This window comes from Gigantopelta aegis, unplaced genomic scaffold, assembly GCF_016097555.1.
Source record: "Gigantopelta aegis isolate Gae_Host unplaced genomic scaffold, Gae_host_genome ctg3527_pilon_pilon:::debris, whole genome shotgun sequence".
Classification (NCBI taxonomy): Eukaryota; Metazoa; Mollusca; class Gastropoda; order Neomphalida; family Peltospiridae; genus Gigantopelta; species Gigantopelta aegis.
Window position 1 is genome coordinate 49,474 of NW_024533387.1, and position 15,584 is coordinate 65,057.

The 15,584-nt window shown below is 35.5% G+C and overlaps 1 pseudogene; it reads left to right on the top strand.

Moving 5' to 3' along the window:
- The first annotated feature begins 7,076 nt into the window (after positions 1-7,076).
- LOC121392213 lies at positions 7,077-9,125 on the top strand (annotated as a pseudogene).
- Positions 9,126-15,584: the final 6,459 nt, after the last annotated feature.

Consider the following 15,584-nt stretch of genomic DNA (forward strand, 5'->3'; position numbering starts at 1 on the left):
GCTTCATACATACATTCCATATTTTGTCAATACTTTTGATAATGACAGACTGTAGGGGGGGAGGAAGAGAGGGGGAGAGAGAGAGAGAGAGAAAAGAGAGAGAGAGAGAGAGCGAGCGCATAACAACTACTTATGTCATTGAAAAAATTACTTGAGCAAATTGTTTAGTTTTAGCTTTCACGCTAATATAGACATCAAAGAGTCTGCATTAAGTCACCAATAAAAGCTATAATACACAATTACATAACAATAATCAAACAAAAGAAACAAATTAAGATGAATAGACACATGTAAAAAATAAAATGGATGACTAACATGAGGTGATTTGTTCTCCTTCATCACTGACATCAAAACATAATGCTACCGGTAACAAACCTACATTAACAATACTAATTACCATACCATATAAGGAAGTATATATTACCATTAAACGATACCTTGCTTCAAGTGCACCATCAAAAGACCTACTATAATACTTACTTGACTTGTACGATAACGAGAATGTGGATCTGGGAACTGAATTCGAGTATGTAGTTTGCCATGACAACAATGAAAGTATTATTTAACTTACGTAGTACAAGTGTCATGCATAATATCCTGAAGATTGCCTCCTTCCACGCCCATCACAGTTCGTTGATTACCAGGGGCAATCTCAACATACAATGTCACCTGAGGAGTTTGGTAGTCACCTTTAAAACAAGCCACACCCACTAATAAAAGACCATCTCACTAATTATAGTACCTGTAAAAAATTCGATGAGTTTTGCTATCGCTAGCTTGAGTCCGTCCACAAATCTCATTGTTCCACGAATAGTCACTATCATTGATAATGTTTGAGGATGCTGTACAACAACAACAAATGGATACATAGTTAGAGAAATGGATACATAGTTGGACAAGAAATGGATACATAGTTAAGACAATGGATGCATAGTTGGAGAAGAATGGATACATAGTTTAATAAAAAGATGTATATTTTGGAGAAATGATGCAATTATATCATACTGGTTAATATTGATGGTAATAGATTATACGTTTCACTGATTTGAACATATATAGGTGAGTTTGGATCCAAAGGTCATGTGACCTGGTAGTGGCAAAGAGAATGCTACAACTATTGGCTGCAGTTCCTATATATACAAATACACGATGATGTCATTATGATGTCATTATGTCCAAATATCACTTGAACGATGATTTCATATATATTGGTTACCAAAAGATACTTACTCTCACTCGAGTTCTAGCCACTTCAACAGTGTATAAAAACCTGTTTGGACACCTGATCACTCTTGTCTCCATGACCATATCGATTAGAATCAGGAAATGTATATGACATTGAGTGTCTTGATGAAACTGTGGGTGTGTGTGATATCATTAAAAAGTAGAGTTTGAATAAAAACCTTTTTTGATGTTTGTTCCTTCTCGTCCAATGACATAAGAATGTTTACATTTGCAACATAACTTTAAAGTCACTCTATAGTTTTTGTGTTCTAATTCAGACAGAATCATTAGCGCGTGCTTCATTTACAGCCTCTGGAGGTCCGGCAACTTTTACTTGCGGGTCTATCAATACAATGCCCCTATCATTTATTATCTTAATTAATATTAACTTAACCTTTCTAGACTTAGCGCCAATCTTCATTTTGATGGCCACAATATAACTGTATTAGTTGATTTCATAACATGCTGAAAATATTCTTCAGCTGTCTGATTGTCTTGCCAGCTAAAAAGATGACAACTGTTACTATGAAACATAGTAGTATGCAATAAGACTGTTACTATGGTAACATACTACGTATTCCTTATTATAGTTAATGTATAATAATAAAAGAAATATTTTAATTTTACAGTCCTTACCAATAATTAGGTGTTCTAGTTTACGTCTGTCGATAGGAAAACGTTTTTTTCAATATTATCAGTTTACTAAGAGTAACTTCGTAAAGAGATTCAATCTCTGTTGCTACAACACCTAAAGAGGACTACCTGGTAATTACATCGATAATATTCATTAATTAATTCAATACAAATGTACATATAATGGATATATACGCTAGTATAATGGACACATAATATAGCATAATGGACAAAATGGACATTACAAATGGATACATGTTTTTTAAACAACCTTCATTTAGTTGACTCTTCTGCAGGAGATTGACCCAGGTGGGATATTAACTGCGTTCAATGAAGATGAACTGCGTCCTTCGCCCTCCATAGTCAGTGAACTCCTTTGTCGTTTTCTATACTACCTTCTCAATGGAAGAATTAGAGTCAAAAAAAATTAATTAGAGTCAATTAGAAGGGTCGTGGTGTTACTTAACCACACTCGTTAATTAATTCTTTGAGCTCCGCCCATATGCTGCACAGGTAATATTGCATGGCACAACAAAGTGAGGTGATATCAACAGTGGAACAAGTAGTAATGCCAGAAAACGAGGAAGAAGCATTACTAATCGATGAGAGGGAAATTAAGCAGAGAAAAATAAAGAAATATGGCGGAAAATCTGGAAACACCACCCAGATAATAAACTCCTTATTTTAACTATTGTGTCAGTCGTAATAGGTATTATATTAGGGATAGCAATTGCAGAGGCTCACCCATCAAAGTTGGTACAACAGCTAGTAGCATTTCCTGGAGAGCTATTTTTAAGAGCTTTAAAAATGTTGATATTACCTCTTATTGTCTTCAGTTTAATTGCTGGTCTTGGCTCATTAAACATAAAGATGTCAGGGGCATTGGTTTACGTACTATATATATTACATGACAACTACTTTTATAGCTGGTACACTTGGTATCATTTGGTGGTATACCATTCAACCTGGCAAAGGTCACGGTGGTGTCACTAAATGTACTAACGCCAGTAATGTCAGCACAGATCCTTTAGAAATAGTTGACTCCATTTTAGATTTATTAAGGTAAAAATATGTAATGATATTAGTATATCCAATTCCTAGTTTGACCCTGTACCCACTGTAGTCTAAGTTTCCCAATGTTCCTATATATAGACTGTATCTATTTTTATTTTATTTCACTAGAAATCTTATACCAGATAATCTATTTACTGCTACATTTGTTCAAGTGAGTAATTTCCTCTTATAACTAGTTATTATAATGATTACTATTATTATTATAGACACAGACACAATATACTACAATAATAAATTGGGGAGTTTTGTGTTGACTATCTAGAGAACATGAACTCAACCATTGGAGTAAAAAATATCTTCATAACACTTCTAACATGTCATGTTCTGAGTTATCAAGATACATGATGGAAGAAGTTGATGGGAGTTGATACAAATGTGTCCAGTTGAGGTAGATAAGTCATTAGGAAGTCGTGATGGTATGAATATTCTTGGAGTCATTGTATTCACTATTGCATTTGCTGTTTTGTTCTCTCTCCTTGGGAGAGGAAGCTCAAAAGTTTATTAAAGTTATTTGGCGTATTAAATGATGCTATTATGAACTAGTTACTATTGTGATGTGGTAAGGATCTGTCTGTCCATTAATCCATCTATCAATTAGTCCATCTGTCCATTAGTCCATCTATCCATTAATCCATCTATCAATTAGTCCATCTGTCTCATAGTCCATCTATCAATTAGTCCATCTATCAATTAGTCCATCTGTCCATTAGTCCATTATCATTAGTCCATCTGTCCATTAGTCCATTTATCAATTAGTCCATCTGTCCATTAGTCCATCTATCAATTAGTCCATCTGTCCATTAGTCCATTTATCAATTAGTCCATCTGTCCATTAGTCCATCTATCAATTAGTCCATCTGTCCATATAGTCCATCTATCAAACTAGTCCATATGTCCATTAGTCCATCTATCAATTAGTCCATCTATCCGTTAATCCATCTATCCATTCATCCATTATTACTCATTTGTCCATCTATCTATCCATTCATCCATTAGGTATTTCTCCTAGTGGTATTGCTTCTATCATTATTGGTAAACTTTGGAAGTAAATAGTTTTTTCTGATGTAATACAAGAACTAGGTCTTACGTGGTTGGCGCGTTATTAGTGTCGATGCATTCATGGATGTATTATATTTGCCCCATTTTGTACACTCTACTAACTTGGAAGAACCCCTCTAAATTAAGTTAAAGTGTGTTTTACCGGCCTTTGCTGGTAGCATGCGGGACCTTTCCAAAGGTCAGTGGTTACCAATAGCAAACTTTAGAATAACCAAATCACAAGCCATTTATAATAACCCTTAGGGTTACCATGGACTATTCTCTTCTTTTTTATAGTTCTGCTACATTGCCAATGACTATACAATGTAATTGGAAGATAAATCTTGGGGCGAGCTCAACGTGGGAAAGAGTCCTGTTGCCTGTAGTGCGTGAACTGTTTAACATGGATGGTACTGCTCTATATGAAGCAGGAGCCAGCAGGATTTATTGCACCAAGCTAATTCGGCTTCTGCTAGGTTTTTGAATAGAATTATCAATTTGAGCGTTGGAGTTATTTCACATTATTATACACATGATAGTCACACATGATTTGTAGTATCACAGGATCCGTTAGCTATTATTGGAGCGGCTTGGGCCTAAGCTTGGTTTTGGTTCACATTATAATTGTTTTAAACATTTATTTATTGGTTTGCCTGATCTGAAGAAGTGGCTGTGATTTTACACAGTTGAATTGGTTTCCTGTGAGTGGGTGTGTGGCTTAATATGGAGATGATTGCTAACATTCTCTCATTTTATAGTGCTCGTTATTTAGGAACTACTTTTAATGTTTTTCGTGAGTTGTTGGTGGGGTAGGCATTAGTCCCTCCGGGTTTCAAAGAAGCAGTGTTGTCCCAAAACTCAAACCCCACCGCCTTCTCCATCAATCGGCAAATCCATCAGATAAGTTACTCCACCCCTACATTGCCTACTCCTAAAAACTATATCGTTCCCTTTGAACAAATAATCATATGGAGTCATCTAAAGTATAAATATTGTTTGTTGTGTAAAATTGATTTCATTTATTAATATCAAGTACCAATTGATTTTTAATTGCTTGTAGAACGATATATTTCAAGACTTGTTTACGTATTTAAACACATTTGAAGTGCTGTAATTTTACACATTTACACCTTTTTTAATATGACTTCTTGTTATGACTGAATAAAATAATACATCTAATAATGTATATTTAACATGTAAATTATGATTATATGTTAGTTTGTGTATGTTGGTATGGCTACAGTCATGAATAGGAGTTGTAGTTTATGGGACTCTCTCCATACAAATCTTGAAGAGCTGTAGAACAAACGGATACGCTCGGCAACAAAGTTCTCCCTGCTCACAGACATCGACAATGGGTTAGGATAATCTTTACCAATAATACACTTGGCTTGTTGCTGTACATGAGTAGGAGCTAACCAGGGAGTTGGGTGTAATCAGAGGGAAAATCTTTAAGTTCTGGAATATATAATTTGATGAAGTGGCCATCCAAATCCATTTGTTTTCCAATGTAACAAGGATATAACTTTCAATGAGATCACAGAAAAATCCGGAACAAGAACTCTGCATCCAACATACCGTGGAGACGGGTAACTCACAAGTCAAGCATAAATTCCTGGAAGAATTCCTTACCTCTTCCCAATAAACCAGAGGTAGCCTCGTGTCAGGAAAACAGCAATACTCTGTCGAGCTGTAAAGTGAGCCCAACCTTCTTGTACACATTGACGCATGATAGCATCAATCCAGGGATAACCAGTCCTACCTCTCTCTCAAGCAGCAAGAAAGAAAGCTTCAGACTCTTGGTTTTTCATCCCAAGGTAGTTAGGTTGAATACATAAGGGATTATCTTGCATAACATCAAATTTAGGGACAGAGATGCCAACCATGTAGGTCAAATTCTCTATTAGCAAATTCTTGGTGAGTTCAGCAAACAACATTTGACCCTTACTAGAAGTTGAGGCATACTGGTCGCAGCTGACTGAAAGGCATGACGTACTGAGAGACATCCAAAACGAATGTAAGGACTGAGAGAATCCTTGCTAACAAGCCAGCTTACGTGTTCATCAGGTTGGGATGCACGTTCGATTGCAAAAGTTTGACAAGCGACTTAGTGCTTCAGTTTCTCCACCCACCCAGGAATTAGAGTAAGTAGAGAGAATCTTCTGGTCTGAATCCAAGATCTTGCAATGAAGGATCTGGGCATCAGAAGCATCCACTTGAGTTTGAAGATTGGTGAAGAAATACAGTGAGTGGATCTGTTCCGGACAGGGTTCCTTTTAGGGAAGACAACCATTGGAAGCGGCGTCGAAGATCTTTGTAGGTTTGATGGGAATTTGCGTTGTTAGCTTTATAGGATGTCTTCTGGGTCATAAAGGTATGGAACAGAAATGTATCGACCGGAGAACATTATAGTCATTGGCAGCTGCTTGGATTATTTCATCATGCTTTACTGACTCCATGCTAGTCTGAGAGGCTTGAAAAAGTGAGTCTGGTAACGTTTCCATTTCTTGAAGAGTGTTGGTAGATAGAAAATTAATGTAGGCTGGCCTAGAACACGTTTAATCGTGTTTGGTAAGGCTTTTTGAAGGCTGGTTATCAAGTGGTCGTGGAGACACTCGAGAAGAAACCTCCATACGTTCACACTGGTCCACTTTTTGTTGTTACTGTTGAACCATGGATCCAATATCGCGATAACTTTTAGTCCGCTGACCAGTAGAGGCAGCATGATGGAAAGCAGGGTTGTCGTTTAAACGTAGAGAGTCGATACGAAAACCAATGAAGAGTTGTAGGAGGCTCGTTTGATCTTGTGGAGTAACTACACAGAGCTCATAGGGCGCTCGCCAGACTCGCCGAAAAAAAGACGCCCCAACTGAGGACGATGGAGATCCATATCTTTCTTTCTTTATTATTTATTTTTCTGTAGAGTGTAGACTGACTAAAATATGTTGACGTACTGGTATTTATACTCTCTCCAGAAAATAGTTTATTTTTTATCACATTCGTACCATCAGATAATCAACGATACACTACGTATTATACGTCACAAATTGTGGTGTGGTCAACTGTTTAACAATTTCATCGTTCTCTGCAAAGGTGAACTCAACATAATGGCCACTCCAAGGAAGGTTTATGTAGTTGGTGTAGGAATGACTAAGGTATAATTGTAATATTATAAATTTATTATTTATATTTTTTTAGTTTGGAAAAACCAGGTCGTCGAGAAGACTTCGATTATCCTGACATGGCAAAAGAAGCCGGTATGCAAGATCATGTGTTAATACAATAGTCCATTCCCTTCATTTTTAGGTTCTAAAGCTTTAAAAGATGCCGGCATATCATACACAGAAGTGGACCAAGCTGTTGTAGGATATTGTTATGTCAGTCGATAAACCTGACTCCATACAATCGTTTACAGCTGGCTAGCTCATTCAGAGCCAAACAGTCTTATATAATATTATTGGTTTTTCAGGTGACAGTACTTGTGGACAGAGAGCTCTCTACCAGCTGGGGATGACTTGGAATACCTATATACAATGTAAGTCAAGCACAATGACCTTATCTGTTATGTAATATTATCTAATCTTACACAATACATCAGGTCAATAACGCTTGTGCTACTGGGTCATCAGCCCTGTTTTTAGCTAAACAACTGATAGAAGTGGCTCCTCTGAATGTGTACTTGCTCTAGGGTTTGAGAAAATGGAGCGTGGTTCTCTTGGAAACAAAAGTAAACATGTTAATGGTTTTTATTTTTGATTTATGTTTGTTTCATTAGTATACAGATCGTATAACTCCTATGATAAACCATGTTTGAAGCATTAGCTAATACTAATGGCTGGCATCCTCTCCTATTACAGCTCAAATGTTGCTGCTGCTGGTGTAGAGCATATGAAGAAATATGGTAATAATTATGATATGATATTGATGTAATAATGAGTAATGGTAATAGTTATGATATTGATATAAATGAGTATATGTAATAATTATGATATTGATATAATAATGAGTATGGTAATAGTTATAATGATATTGATATAATAATGAGTATGGTAATAGTTATGATATTGATGTAATAATGAGTATGGTAATAATTATGATATTGATGTAATAATGAGTATGGTAATAATTATGATATTTGATGTAATAATGACTTCAGCTCTTTTTAAGTACTAGACCGAACATTTTGCTAAGATTGCTGAGAAAAATCTCGTCATTCAGTTAATAATCCGTGAGAGTAGTAGTAAAAATTGATGATGAAATTTGATGAGTACAATTTTTTTTCTTCAGATATTCTCAGTTTAGAGATGAGTACACTTTGAAAAGAAAGAAATACAAAGTTCTCGTATGGTACATGAACCATTAAACAAACTCCAATGTTGGTATGGTGTTGTGTTTTAACTAATCTATTTCTCTCTCTCTCTCTCTCTCTCTCTCTCACTTTCTCACATCTCATTCAGTCCTACATCTGATGGTAGTGGAGCTGCTGTTCTTTGCAGTGAAGATTTTGTCCGTAAACATAACCTACATCTCAAGCTGTTGAAATTATCGCCATGGCAATGAGAAATGATTTTCCTATTACATTTGGCGAGAATAGTCCCATGAAATTAGTGGGTGTGGTCATGTATCCATTACACTCAGAGTATGCATCAATTTCTAGGTTGGTTATGATATGACAAAGGCAGCTGCCGAGGAAATATATCGTAAAACTGGTTATCGTCCTGATATATTTCACGTCGTTGAAACTTCACGATTGTTTTTCATCCAATGAAATGATTACATATGAAGCTCTTGGCCTTTGCCCACCAGGTACAATGGCTCATGAATTGATTAACAAAAAACCTGTTTTGATAACAGGTAAAGCCCAGTGAAATGATAGATCGTGGTGATAACACTTACGGAGGAAAATATGTAATTAATCCAGTGGAGGGTTAATTTCAAGGGACATCCTCTTGGAGCAACAGGACTTGCTCAATGCTCAGAATTATGTTGGCAATTACGTGGACAAGCTGATAAGCGTCAGGTTCCGGGGACTAAAGTTAGCATTGCAACATAAACTTAGGTTTGGCGGAGCTGTTGTCATATCATTATATCGATTAGGATTTCCGAGCATGCTATGGCAGCTAGGAGGTAAAGGGTTAAAAATAAGTGAAACATGATCTCATTAATACATTTAGGCGCCATGATATAATTCTTAATCCAACTAGTACCACAAATTGAAGAGTGCTGTAATATTTGAAGAAATGAAAAGGAAATTGAACAAGTATATAATAGTATTTACTACTGTTGTAATCTTAATATATTTATAGAATGGTGCTGCATTGTACCAAAGATAAAAGGTAGTTATGTTTTTAAAATCACTGGAAGTGATGGTACTGTACAGGAGTGGTTAGTTTGACTTGACAATCTGGAAATGGGTCTGTAAAGAAGGGTAGTGGTAAGTAAAGATATATTATCTGATATTACTCTCTCTCTCTCTCTCTCTCTCTCTCTCTTTTAGGTCTTAAAGGAGATTGTAATATTTCAATGAAAGATGATGATTTTTATGGACATGGCTACAGAAACTGAATGGACAAAAGTTATTTAATAATTTGTTATAACATGTGTCGTATTTTATTAATTATTATTATTATTATTATTATTATTATTATTATTATATTATTATTGTATTGTAGGCCTTCTTTGCTGGTAAGCTCAAAATATCTGGGGGGAGGGGGGGGGGGGGGGGGGGGGGGGGGGGGGGGGGGGGGGGGGGGGGGGGGGGGGGTTAACACAGTATGGCTATGAAATTACAAGTATTATCCAAAACCTTTCTACGTTCTACCTGTACCAAAACATCTACTACAAAGTCTACTGGAGGTCCTATATTGAAAAGTGCCCTCATATTTGATGAGATTGAGAAAGAAATTGCAAAAGAAACAAGACATTATAAAACTATTAATCTATATATTTAGAATGGTCTACTATTGTACCAAAGATAAGCGTAGTTATGCTTTTAAATCACTGGAATATGGTATGGTACGTAAGGAGTGGTTTAGTTGACTTGAAATCTGGAAATGGGTCTATAAAGATGGGTAGTGGTAAGTAAAGATATATCATCTGCATAGGTGATGGAAGATGTTTTCCACTGGGGGGGCACCTCAACACTAACTGATTACCCTATATTACATACATGCATGAGCATGTTGTATTAATTTTTAATTGTTCTGCTATCAGTTGTCATTTGATTTTTTGTTGAACTAGCCAGGGAACAGACAACTCATTTAGACATTTTTTTACAACAGTGACCTTTCACCACTGTATTTCTTATTAATTAGTTCGAGAATGTGTTTCATTGTGGTTAAACAGTGCATTGTATATCTCATATGCAATGCACTGTTTAACACATATTGTCCTAATAATAATCATTAGGCAAGTAAATTTATAGAATGCCCCACTGTGCCCCACTATTAAAAACCTGATGGGGCCAGTGCCCCCATGGCCCCCCTGCTTCCAGCACCTATGATCTGATATTACTCTCTCTCTCTCTCTCTCTCTTTTAGGTCTTAAAGGAGATTGTAATATTTCAATGAAAGATGATTTTATGGACATGGCTACAGGAAAACTGAATGGACAAAAGGTTATTTATAAATTTGTTATAACATGTGTCGTATTATTATTATTATTATTATTATTATTATTATTATTGTAGGCCTTCTTTGCTGGTAAGCTCAAATATCTGGTAACACTAGTATGGCTATGAAATTACAAAGTATTATGCCAAAACCTCCGAAAGCTAAACTCTAAATTGTTTGGATCCATTCCAAATTTTTGTGTGATAAATTTTGATTGATTTTATAATAAAAGTTCTCGGACACGCCTCTTTTGTACGTTGAGCCACGCCCTGTTACTATGTCAACGGCGAGCTACAAATGTGCCTCTAGCAGGATCATGCCAGAAGCATCAGAGAAAGATCCATCTGAAGATAAACCAGCAATCCCTGAAGGGATTATTCCAGTATTTCTTTCTACAGCTACTCAACAGATTTTCAATGTTATAGCTGATAGTGATGTTACTGATCAAGATCCTTATAAATTCTTGAAGAAAGATCAACTCCTGGAAGATATCCAGACCAGAGCAGCAGTCAGTGATTTTCAACCGCTCAAACAAACTATTACAGTAAGATTATCATGTGTTTTAATATTTCCAAACTCATATAGAACTATCCCAGTGATGAGTTGTTACTTGTCTACGATTATGAGTTTAAGTACGAACAAAACTTTTATCTCTGTGTTTACAGAAGAAGCAAAGGAACTCATTTTAAATGTAAATAATTCATAGAATTTGTTATTATATTATATAATGTATCATAGCCACCCAAAGATATTGCAGAGGAAGAAGAAAGTCTGGAAGAGGAAGACCATGAGCCTATTCCTACGACACCTTTACCCAAAGAATGGGTATCTCTTGGTAGTGATAAAGAATCCTTGAAAGCATGCTTACATTAACTCGACCACTAGTAAGTCCCTTTAATTTATGACTAATGAATTGTTCTCTTAGTTTACAATTCACTGTAGCTAAAAAAAGGCGTTTTTTTGGCAGACAATATAACTTTTCAGATTACAACTCTTCAACAATCGAGACAATTATGTAGATATAACTTCATACCTTTGTCAGAAGATGTGATAGAATTAAAAGAATGGAGCTAGAAACAGGAGTACAAGTAAAAATACTAAACTATATCATCATTGATACACATTCTCAGTAATAATACATTTATGTTCAATGGTTTGTATGTAGGCTATTCCTGACACAATAGATATAGTGACACAGACTGAATGGTATGGAATAGTTAGTGAAACTGATGATGTTAAAAGTTCTAACTTGTAGGTGTCATCCTGTCAATGCTTCTACTCAGTATGAGCCAAGAGTTTTTCTCTGAAGAAGAAGCAGATTCCATTTGGCAAAGTGAAGATATAATTGAATTTATGAATAAGGTTACTCCAAGGTATGTAGGAGAGAGAGAGAGAGAGAAAAGGAGAAAAATTACTCAATTATTTTTTAGAGTTGAACTTTGTCTTCAACAAATGAAATCATGAATATTTTTCCTGATGATTATCTTCAATTAGCTAATGATGATGGAATAGTTGCTATATAATCAGATACAAACCTCAAAGTAAAGAGGGTAGATATAATATACTCATTATCTATCATAATTATAGGAGTATCAATCATTTACTGACCTCAAATTCAGTAAAGATAAAATAGTGACTTGTATTGATTGGCATCCAACAATTAAAGGTAATACTTGTCATACTCTGTAACTAACTCTTCTTCCTTATAAGGTATTGTTGCTGTGTCCTGTGGTCAGCCATATTCTCATAATGAACGAATTGAATTGTCATTTAAATTGATGCATTCCAATTCATTAATACTTATATGGAGTTTTACCGATCCTATCCACCCACAAGTAATTACCTCTACTCACTCGATTAATTACTTCCTGACTGTTGGCAATATTTTCTTTAAATTTTGTAGTTATTTTTAGAAGCACCTGAAGATATTCTATGTTTCAAATTCAATCCATCTAATCCTAATCTTATTGCTGGTGGGTGTATCAGTGGACAAGTATGTTATAATATGTCATGTGATCAACATGTGATGTCACATGATTAGATTGTGATATGGGACATTACAGAACATCAAGAGAGATTACAGATTAATAAAGTATTAATACACAAGATCAAAAGGCTATACCAGCCACAATGGTAAATAGTACATGTTAAAATACATGTACATTAGTACATTAACATATGTACTTCTACCTTGTCCTATATTATAGGCTATATTTGATACTGATCCAAAGTTAGACCACGCCCCTATTGTGAGCTACTCTGTGTTATCGTCTATTGATGGAGGTCATACTAGAACTGTGACTGATATAATGTGGGTACCGGAACATTTAGAGGTAATGGATGAATATATTGATAGATGGACGTATTGATGGATGGATAAATGAGAGTCAAATGGATGAATAGTTATATTGTTTACAGATTTGTTTGAAAACATTTAATTTCATTTATAACAAAAAAAACTTTACTTGTCAGCTTCTATCTAGTTCATTAGATGGGTAAGTATATACAATAGTACACTATGCCCTGTTATTGTAATAATAATTAGATCAATAATGTTCTGGGACCTTCGACCACCACCTCAAAAGAAACATACTCAACTTAATAAAAGTCAAATGAACAATGATCCTTATAGTTATCTCCATTTAACATGGAAACCATTTTATAAGGTAACTATGACAAGTAAAGAATTATAGTTTATTCTCCAAAGTACCCTTGTCTCGTTCGTCTCATCCTGGTCAGTACTCTCTGACTTGTTTCAGTATTAAAGAAAAAATGTTACAAAAAACAAAACCTATCAAAGAAACAGTTGATGAACTTGGAACAGGAGACGGGAGTGTTGCCCTGACATAACACTCAAGCCTTATGAGATACAACACAGTGATGGGACATTAGCTGAAGATGCATCACCATTATTGTGTACAGGATCAGAGGTTTGTTGCTACAGTAAACAGTGTTACCATGGTAACATGCATATCATAGGAAGGTGAGTTTGTCTACCTTAATTGGCTACCAGGAAAAGATCCAGAAAGTGGCAAACCAGCTCGTAAGTACACTTGTCATGTGATGTGATGTGACTATCTTTTTATATAGCACCGCTTCCTAGCCATTTCTTCTTTGCTCATTCTGGTAGCATATCAGCTGTTGACAGGTCACCTTTCTTTAGTGATATCATACTCACTGTTGGTGGTGGAGTTTTTCAGTATCTGGAAAGAAGGGATAACAGTAAGTGGTGTCATGTGACTGTCACTGTATCTTATGTGATCTATAGAGTGATGCTCTTCTCAAATCTGGAAACTCTACTGTGATGTTGACAGGAGGGGCATGGTCACTTACTCGACCAGGTCCTTTAATTAGAATCATTTAATATAATTATAACATCATTATTGTAGGGGTATTCTTTATATGCAAACAAAATGGGAATATTGATGTCTGGGATCTCATGGATAGGTAATGAATAAATACATTTATTATTAAACGTATTCCTACATTCTCCAGATCTCATGTACCATCATTGGCCCAAAATATTTCCTCTCTCTCGATAACTTTTATTATCCCATGTGTGTCTCTCTAGTAAGCTGTATTAACTCTGTTTATTGTCTCTTACTTGTTGTAGGTCGTCCATCAATGTTAGCAGTGGGTGACAGTGGTGGTACATTACATATATTAGAAGTGCCATGGAGTCTAAGTCATTCCTCCAGTAATGAGGTAGAGATATTGTGTTTAATTTAGGGGTTACTCTCTCTCTCTTTCTCTCTCTCCATAGTTGTCTATTATGGAGTCATTCTTTGAGAGAGAAGTCAAGCGTTTAGAATTTGTTGCTGAAAGAAATCGTATACGTAGTGAAGAGAAGAAATTACTGGATGAAGCTAAAGGAATATCTGATATAGAGGTTATATTAGTTAATGAAATAATAATTATTATGTGGTAATTATAGGAAACATCTCAACAGAACAAAGATAATGGTTGGGAAGAGAAAGCTAAATTAGTGAGTTTGGGTCTGAAAATATTAGCATGAGTCTATTTTTATTATTTCTGTAGGAATATGATGATTATCTTAAGTTAGAGGATACACTTTTAATAGAACTAGGAATCAAACAGCAACAGCAACAAGAAGACAGTTAAATAGTTTAAAGATTATAATTATTACTTAAAAGTTATTGCAAAGAAAATATTTAGAATTGTTGATATATATTCCGCATATGACATTTTGTAAATATTTATTGGTCCTAGAATTGTTAGCTGAACATTTTATTACCTTTTAAAAAGAAGTGTAGTTGTGTTGCTCATATGATCCTACTGACTCACTTCCTAAACTTTTTACTAAGTATTCCTTAATACTCTTAAAATAAAATTAATACATATATTATAATTAAAATAGAATTATGTTTTAAAAAAAAAAAAAAAAAAAAAACCTGTTTTGTTGCCTATACAATCATACTGACTCACCAGGATTCCCTGCTAGCTAGCACTGCCATTAGGCATGGTAAGTCTTGCAAGTGAATTCTAGCTTGAACATTAATCCTTACTTCAAACGAGCTGTACTGGGTTTGGAAATAATGGAAGTCATTGTCAGTAGAACCAAGACTTAGAGCACATCAAGCTTCCATTGTATTTTTAAAATCGTGTCTTATTCTCAATATCAGACTGACCAGTTTTACTGACAATCCTTCCCAGCAATTTTAAAAGTAAGATTTATAAAATTAAAAACAAAAACAAAAACAAAAAAACCCTTGTGTGTTGCCCAAACGATTCCTACTCGCTCACCCACTCAGGCTTCCACTTAGGCTCCAGGATTCCCTGCTATTGCTAGCTGGGACCGCCACCTGGCTTGGTAACCCTCGTCTTCGCGAGGTAATCCTGGCTGGAGCGTCGCCCTAACTTAAAACCAGCCGTACGGGATTCCAGCTCTTAGGGAATGTCGCATTCAGGAACCGGGAACCACAAATACACCAGCCTCATCTCGTTAAAGGGAGACTACCAGCCCTATCCTAGTCGGCCTTTCGG